We start from the raw sequence: 8918 nt of genomic DNA on the forward strand, positions 1-8918 counted from the left end.
TTCATTAACTTTTTTTCTTTGAAAAGACATTAAGGTCATAGAAAATTTAAAGGACGTCGGACACGGGAGTGAATGCTGTCAAGGATGACTCCCTTCACAAAATGCCATCAAGTCAGGGTGTCAAGACGACCAGAGAAGCATCTCACCTTCTAAAGGCTTAGCTGGTATGAAAGATTAATGGTGATTTTTGTCAAATGAATTCACAAGATTTCTGCATTTCCTTCTTACTACTCTCTCTAACGAGGTTCCTATTTTGGCAGAGATTATATCACTGATGGTAATGAAATAGTCACTTATTTAGTTTACTACCTATTAGGGAAAGACACTGGTTGTCAAAAAGAACTCAGCAACTATAGCATCTGGTTATGCAAAAATGCAAAAGATGCAGGTTTGGATACAGAGCAAATGAAAGAAAAAAAAAAGTCTCCTTCCTAATATTCAGATCTAGTTAACTATTGCAGAAAGGCACTCACTTCATCCCCCCCAGTCACCCACACCTAGGCAGACAACATTCTTGGATGAACTTTTCAAATTTTCTTAAACATTCTCAGTTAAAAAAAAAAAAAAACTCCTTTCAAGTTAAATTGAGATTGCACTTGAACTGCAGCCAAGAGCGGAGCTGAACTGAATTATGATAATTAGAAAGCTGTGCCTATAAAAACGCAGCACAGTTCATGCATTTTTTTTAAAAGTTCATGCCAGAGAATATAAGTTCAATATGTTCTCACATAATTAACATTTCCCACCATTAGCAGCAGTTTTTCAGTTTATATATCAGTAAAAACAACAGACCTCGGCATTGTTGTATACTCCCAGTCAAGAGGGTTTCACTCACTTTACACACACATGCAAACCTGTCAGATGCCTGAAAACAACCAGAATGTCCCCCTAGAGAACTTGTTCATCAATAAGCTGGCTTCTTCCTTTAAACCCATTTTCCAAGGCTGGGTCCTGTCCCTCAAACTAAAACTGCTAATGAAATCCTAGGACAGAACCTTAAAAACTGACGCATTGCGTCAGGATAGTAAATACTGATTTTAAACAACGGGGCAGGGTGGTGGCGGGGGGGACAACACAGCCAGGATGGCACCTTCCCTCAGCCCGCCACAGAAGGAGAAAAGACAGCCTCTTAGGACCCCCTCCCCTTGTCCAATCAGAAGAGAGACTAGTGGTTTCACAGTTAGCCAGGACTCCCCATACTATGGAAAACTATTTTCTGAGAACCCTCCCAGCCACGCAAAATGCCAGTGGACAAAAGGAGAGCTTCAGAGCTGAGAGTGGCTCTCCCTGTAAGAAACACTGTCCTGAAAATCCACCCTTCAGGACATCCCATTTGCTGTGAGTAAAATAAAAATACATTATTTAAAAATCCCCTTATTCTGCACCAATATGAAGCCTGAACGTATCTGAAGAAACGGTTGAACTTCAACCATGGGTTCAGATATGGGGTGAGGTCAAGGAAGCTTATGAAGAGAAATCTTACAGACTGAAAACTCCCAGTAGTTCACAGCTTTGAAACAAAACAATATAAAAACCCACACAAAAACACTCGGGATATTTAGATCCAAATATTCTAGCATTCCACACACTATCCCAGAAGAGGGAAGGCCCAGAACTTCCCTGATTTCAGAGTACACGGTAACTGCAATACAAGGCGGTCTAAATTAGGTATTTGTCAAAAAGCCCAACCCTGAAACATGAAATGCCTAGGACGGACCTGAATTACTTGATTGTATCACTTTTGAGAATATGAAAGAATAAAACATATCAGTGATATTGTTCAAACATCATTTGAGATCTAATTTAAATACCACAGGATAATCTGTGGCTTCTACAGATAAAATAAGAAAAAGCCCCATGCAGCTATAAAAGATTATTCCAGCCATCAGTCAGTCCCCGACGGCCCAGCAGCAGAGCCTAAGTTTGTCAAAAGGGCAGGGAGCTTACAGTACACTTTTCTTGCCGTGTTCAGAAGCAGGACATCAGCCCTCTGCACTTCCAGTCACTGACCTCTAAAAGGGAAGCTGTAATGCCTGCATTCATCAACAGAAAGATGGGCTCTGATGTGCCTGCAGTTCTACAGAGAAAGCTGGGCAACTGCTCCGGCCGGTACTTGTCAGTCTTTGGAGAAAACAGACCCAAAAAGTTTTATCACTAAACGGATCCGACCTCTAAAGCACAGCTTTCACTCAGCAATATTTTCTTCTCTTTTCACAATCTCTTTACTGGGAACAAGACAAAATGACTAAAATACAAGCTTCAAAGTGTTATCCACCTCCTGTCTGTATGTGAACATGGTCATCGTACAAACGCTGGATCACACACGCAGTTATTTGCACCAACCTTTTGAGTGATAAGACACCTCAATTTTCATTTGCAGGCAGTATAATTACGCTCACAATTAACACATAATAACACAATGAGATTAGACAGAAGAGTCATCCCCCGGATGCACGGGCTCCTGTATGACCGCCATGTATGAGATCAACCCATTTCTGGAACAAAAAAACCTTCAAATATTGTTAATGGCACAGCTCATTTCTTCCAAGGCCTATCTAACATCTGGGATCTACATTCTCCAACTGTTCCTGTTACATACTCTTCTACCGAAAATGTGACAACAAATATGATCTAGACACCGGTGACAGACTACAAGTATATTCTTCCCAAATTTTCCCATTAAGAAATGACCGCTTATATTTGCTGTTCTGTATTGTCAGAGCCAGCAAAATTCAAAATTGTTTATAAAAGACTGAAGTTCAAGAAGCAAAAACCTGAACATTTTTTTCCTTGTGACTTGGTTTGTCCTTTTTCTAAATACAAGGGGATGCCAGTCCCGGAGTATATGAATATATATTTCTTGCTGTATAAAGCAAAAGAGGGGGGGAGAGGAAGAGGGGAAGGGAGGAGGAAATGGACTTCCCCCAGGCTGCTCCTTCCCCTCCCTTAAACCCGCCCTTATGTGTAATTAGTTTGCTGCTGGGGCCTAGGCACACGTTGTACCACAACGCAAGGAAGCGCCTCTCCGTCAGAAATTCATTTCAATCTGGCTCAAACTAAGCTAGGTTGCCCTCTCTCTTTAAATGAAATTTCATTACCTATAAGTCGTGGTGAAACAAACAAACTCCAATAATCTCTCAGGCATGTTCTCCGGATGCAGTTGTGTTTGTACTCTATAAAAGATCACTCAGAGGAGGAATCTACACAAAGATTCTTTCCTATAATATTTTTTTACTCTTACCGTCAACACAAAGTGTCACATTGGTTTTGTTTCAAACTTGCAAAAAAAAAAAGAAAAGAAAAGGAATTCTAATATTCCCCTAAAACTGCAGATCAAATAATACTTATCATTAAAGTAAAAATAAAATGGTCTACACTGGCACTTTTATACCATCAGCAAGAACCAGTATCGAATATAGCTTATCAGTTCATTTTTTTACACCAACAACAAATAAACAAATTGTAAACTCTCTTTAAAACCTGAAACCTGAGAGTTCAACGCAGAGTTACACATACAAAGAAATACTAAACAAAAATATCTGTGACCATTTATGGAAATAGAGAGATTAGAAAAATAAGCCTTTCTCCAAAAAAATAATCAACCAATTCAAAACCTCGCTGTTGACAAAGGTTCAACCAATCCATTTGTCTTTCCTGAGTCACTTTGTAACTAGTTCTATTTCCTTCTAAAGAGGAAAGATTCTTACCCAAGTTGGATCTAAATCTGGCGCTTAAAAGCATTCAGATGTGCTTGGGCCCCAAATCCTGCTTTTTACAGAAAAGCACAAACCCAGCACTGAAAGGAGGAAGCATCGGGCACATCCTGAGGTCTGCTCCAATCACTACTCAGAGGACCCGGGCAGAGAAGCCCCCGTGCACAACAGACCAGCAAGATCCACTGCAGACAGCAGAGAAGGGAGTCCACTCCCGGCTCTGACAATGCAGCGAGATCACATCTTCCAGAGGATCTGTCTATTCAGGTGACCACCTGCAGGCACCCAGCACACCAAAAGCCATCAGACCACCTAAACTTCCAGAATCAATCAAGGTGAATGGTGGGGAGGGAGAAACATGTGATTGTCCTGAACTGATAATGTTCTGCTCCTTTGCACTATCTGTAGCATTTTTAATATTTTTTTTAACTATTTCGAAATCTGATAGACTGCAGACCTTTCTGTCCCAGGACCTGGGCTCCCTCCAAGGCACTGTTTTTAAAACACTGTCTTTTTACATTACCCGCTCCCGGAACATCATCTGTCTCTTAAGTTTCCCTTACTGAGGTCAATTTTCATTTCTGCAAATCACAAGCAGCCACTTGCTTCTGAGAAGTTAACAAGCCTCCTGAGAAATGCTGGTGGCTGGTATTTCATTGTTTCCTAAATATTTTTAAATAGTGACACCATTCAACTTTAAATAAATCTTTAAAAAGACAGAATTAAAAAGCAAAGAAAATTATGCCCTGGATTTTATTTATTTTCTGGGAGGAGAATAAAGGAGGTGTGACCCCTCCATTGTTTTCAACTCATTTAAAATGCTGCTTCAGTTTTAAAAAAATTACAAACACTAAAAAAAAATAAAACTCAGAGAAGTTGAACTTTCTTTAAAGCGGGCCTCTGGACTTTTGAAAACAAGTGTTGCTCCTACGAACAAAGACTAGAAGTGCACCCCGATTTTCTCCCCTCCTGGGGATCATTTCTCTTCCAATAAACAAACAAATCCCCCAGTATTTCCTACCGAAGGGAAGTTTTCCAGGGAGAGTCTCCTCCAGGGTTTGGTGGTAACTGCGACTCAGTCTTTTTTGGACACAATGTTTCTGCTGACTCCTGAAAATTTTCCACTTGAATGTGCAATGAAGCGGCGGCGGCGGCGGCAGCAACAGTCCTGGAGAAGCGGCAAAGGCGATCGTGCCTTCTTTCATCTTTGAGAAGAAGGAGCGACACCCCCGCCAGCAGCACAAGTCGGCGCAGACCCCGGGCCGGCCTCGGGGGGCCCTGGCGCCGGGGGCGATCGGGGAGGCGCGGGAGGGGGGATCGGGCCGGCTGCGGGCTCCGAGGCGGCGCCGGCGGCTCTCCCCGCCCGCGCTCCCTCCGAACTTCTGACTTCTCCGAGAAAAACGTGAAAACTGCCCGAGGGTGTGTGCGTGTGCGCGCGTGCCGGAGGGCGGGAGCGGGGACGCGGGGGCGCGGGGGGCGCGGCGCGGCCGGCCCGGCGCCTCCAGGGCCGCGGGCGGGGGCCGCCTGTTGCCGCGCGGGCTCCGCAGCGCGCGGCCCAACTTGGCGTCCCGGCAACTCGCGCCGCGGCGCCCGGCCGCTCACCTTGAAGGGGGCGCGGGGAGGGGGCGCGGGGAGGCGGGGCGGGGGCCCGGCCCCGGCCCTCCGCGTGCCCGCCCGCCTATCCGCCGCACACAAAGCGCAGCCGGGAGAGACAGAGCGGCCCCAGCGGGACGCGCCGCCGGCCCCCGCCCCCCGGCGCCCCGTGCGCCCCCCGCACCCAGCATCAGCCCCGCGCGCCAACTTACCTCGGCCAAGGGAGCCGCCGCAGCGCCCGGCGCGTCCGAGGCAAACTTCGGCGCCGCTTCCCCCGCCCTCAGCTCGGTGCGCGGCTCCCTCCCCGGCTCCCGGTCCCCGGGCCGGCCACCCCACCCCTGCCTAGCACCGCTCCTGCCCCGGGGCCGGCTGGGCGCACTGGGCTGCTGCCCGCGGCTCCGGGCAAAGGTGGACGGGGTGGGGGGGTTCACTGCATGACCTGTCCCCGGACGCGGCCGCCCCGGGCCCGGGCCCCGCCGCGCGGACTGGCCCTCAAGGTGGAAGCGAGTCTGCAAAGTGCTTGGTGGGCGCCCGCGGCGGGCGGCGGGGCCGCGGCGGCGGCTGCAGAGGCTCGGCTCGGCTCGGGCGGCGCGGCGCGGCGCGAGCGATGCTAAGAATGTTCGGAATGAGGACAGGAATGAAATGAACGCCAGGACCGAACTCGCTCCGGAGGGGTGGGGCCTCGGTGACGTCATGCGGCCTGCCGCCCGGGGCCGGGGGCGGGGCCTGCCGCCGCCGGTGACGTCATGGGGATTCGGGGCGGGCCCGGCTCGGCCGCCTCGCCGTTGGGGCGCGGGCTCCCCGCGGAGGGGCGGCGGGGCGGAGTCTGGCGCCCACGGGGGAGCGGGGCGCGCGCGGGAGCCGCCCTGCCCCCTCCCGGCGCGGGCTCCGGGCTTTGTCCCGAGCTGGGCGGGGCGGGCGGCCGGGAGGAGGATGGCTCGGAGGTGCTGCGCCCGCGCGGAGAGGTCTGGAAGCCTGGGTTCCCTCCCTGGGGCGGGCGCCGAGGCCCGAGCTGCGCGCGCCGCGCCTGCCCTGCCTCAGTTTCCCTCCTCCGGGACGCGGGAGCTCGGGCGGCCGCCTCGACCGCTCCTGGACTCGCGGAAGCCGCCAAGTCTGAGGAAGAGAAGTTTCTTTTCTGGAAATTCTGGTGGTGGTTCTCCGGCGCGGTGGACGCCTTCCCGGGGCCGGATTCCCAGCCTGCCATGTCGTCCCCTCTTCTCTTTCGCTTCATGAAAGTTCAGGGCTCGCATTCAAGTCGCGGTCGGCTCTGCTGCTGGGAAGGGAAACCTTCAGCACAGCAGAGAAAGGATAATTGCACAGTTCGTAACGATCCTTCCCTGTTAGCACGGTCTTCGCCAAGTCACTCAAGAAGTTAAGTTCGCACATCCTTGCGGGTTGTACTTTTCGAAAGTAATGGGTCAGGTAAAAACTCCCTAAAGCTTAAAATGCTACATCTGGCAACTTCCCGTCAATTTTTTTTTTTTTTTTTGTGGATAAACTTCACTTCCATAATAAAAGAATAATTTTAACTCTACCTTTGGAGGTAGTGACGCAAAAGTGACATAGGAAACCTAGTGGGTAAATCATAAAACAGCTGGCAAAAGTTGACCTGCTGTAGCAGAACTGTCTAAAGTTTGGGTAATTGTAATCTGCACTTCCACTTAGATCAAAGTAGCGAAGCGGTTCCTGTACTGTTGGCCTCGCTCCTTCTGAGCACTTTGCTTTCCTTTCCAGTTGAAGCCTGGGGAAAAATAATGGCGCGTATTTTACTGCCCCAGGAATCCCCTAAATATAAATAAGTGAGGGAAGTGGAATGTGACTCGCTACAGCACCTTTTCTACAAAATATGACTTGTACTAGTGCGTTTTTAATTGGAATTTTTGTTGAGAAAATTGAAGACACATGCAGTTGTAAAAAATAATGCAGAAATATAATTTGATCACTTTGCCCAATTCTCCCCAATGGTAATGGCTTCCAAAACTATAATACAGTAGTCTTCCCATGTCTGAAGTTTCACTTTCTGCTGTTTCAGTTACCGGCAGTCAACTTGGTCTGAAAATATTAAATGGAAAATTCTAGAAGTAAACAATTCATAAGTTTTAAGTTGTGTGCCATTCTGAGCATTGTGATGAAATCTCGAGCAGTCCCACTCCATCCCACCAGGGAGGTGAATCATCCCTTTGTCCAGCATATGCACACTGCATAGCTACCCACCCATTAGTCACTTAGTAGCTGTCCTGCTTATCACATTGACTAGGTATCACAGTGCTTGTGTTCAAGGAACCCTTATTTTAGTTAATAATGGCCCCAGAGTGCAAGAGTAGTGATGCTGGCAATTCAGACACGCCAAAGAGACGCTGTAAAATGCTTCTTTTAAGTGAAAAGGGTCAAGTTCTCGATTTGATAAGGAAAGAAAAAAATTGTATGCTGAAGTTGCTAAGATCTATGGTAACTTTTATTAAAGTATATTGTTATGTTTTATTATTAGTTGTTAATCTCTTACTTTGCCTAATTTAAAATTTAACTTTATCATATGTATGTATGTACAGGAAAAAACACAGCATATATAGAGTTCAGTACTATCCGCAGTTTTAGGCATCCACTGGGGGTCTTGGATGGTATCCACTGTGGATAAGGGGGGACTGCCTTATAATATCACAATCAGAATATTGACATTGATACAATCCACTGATCTTATTCACATCTCCCCAGTCTTACTTATACTCATTTGTGCCTGTACTCAGTTCCATATAATTTTCTCACCTGTAGGTTTCCACCAGGACAGTAAGGTACTAATGCATTTTATCTCTAGTTTGCATGCAGTAATAAGGTTCACAATAATAACCCCAGCACCTTAGCACTGGTCTTTGGAAATGTGTTAGAAAAACACAAAATTAATTTGGCATTAAAACTGTACTAGACAGATATCCAAATATCGTCTTCTAAAAGCACCAGGTAGGGCCGGCCCCGTGGCGTAGCGGCTAAGTGTGTGCGCTCCGCTGCTGGCGGCCCGGGTTCGGATCCCGGGTGCGCACAAACGCACCGCTTCTCCGGCCATGCTGAGGCCGCGTCCCACATACAGCAACTAGAAGGATGTGCAGCTATGACATACAACTGTCTACTGGGGCTTTGGGGGAATAAATAAATAAATAAAATTATAAAAAAAAAAAAAAAGTAAAAGCGCCAGGTAGAGTCTGACGGCAATGCCAGCCAGACAGTGGGGTTTCTAAACCACTGTTTGTTGGCCCAGTGCACCTGGGTGCCTTTCAGACTCTAGCTCCCGTCTTACAGCACCTGGCAATACAAGGTCTTTCATTCCTTACTGAATTAAGGAAAAACTCCTTGGCCTGGGATTCAAAGCTCTTCATGATGTACTGTGACTTCCTGACCAGTATTGTCTCCAACTTCTCCCATCTACATGCATATTTTTTTGAGACTCGTCTTAAAACCCTTTTCATCCAGGAAAACTGCTCAACTAGATATTTCCTCCCTAGAACCCTCAAAGCTCCTGCTCCAGACATGCTACTTGTGTTCTGTTAGTTACCAGTGTGCTGGGATGCCCCATACCTGAGCCACTGGAAAGTGGCCTGGGTCTCATTCAGCTAATTTCCT

At 47.7% G+C, this 8918-nt stretch overlaps 1 protein-coding gene across 5 annotated transcripts in view; it reads right to left on the reverse strand.

The window, feature by feature from the left end:
* The window catches only part of TEAD1 (TEA domain transcription factor 1), a 255710-nt gene extending 249818 nt beyond the window's left edge, over positions 1–5892 (reverse strand). For 2 of the 5 annotated variants that reach the window (XM_087433191.1, XM_087433190.1), the window contains exon 1: positions 5519–5892. The gene's annotated coding sequence lies outside the window, so the exon portion shown is untranslated. Of the gene's footprint in view, positions 1–4734; positions 5017–5518 lie in introns of those variants that run through there. The other 3 variants (XM_087433194.1, XM_004418446.3, XM_014783067.2) reach the window with 2 other exon arrangements.
* Positions 5893–8918: the final 3026 nt, after the last annotated feature.

The sequence above is a fragment of the Ceratotherium simum genome, chromosome 7 (genome assembly GCF_057802395.1).
Source record: "Ceratotherium simum simum isolate JZ-2026a chromosome 7, ASM5780239v1, whole genome shotgun sequence".
NCBI classification, from domain to species: Eukaryota; Metazoa; Chordata; class Mammalia; order Perissodactyla; family Rhinocerotidae; genus Ceratotherium; species Ceratotherium simum.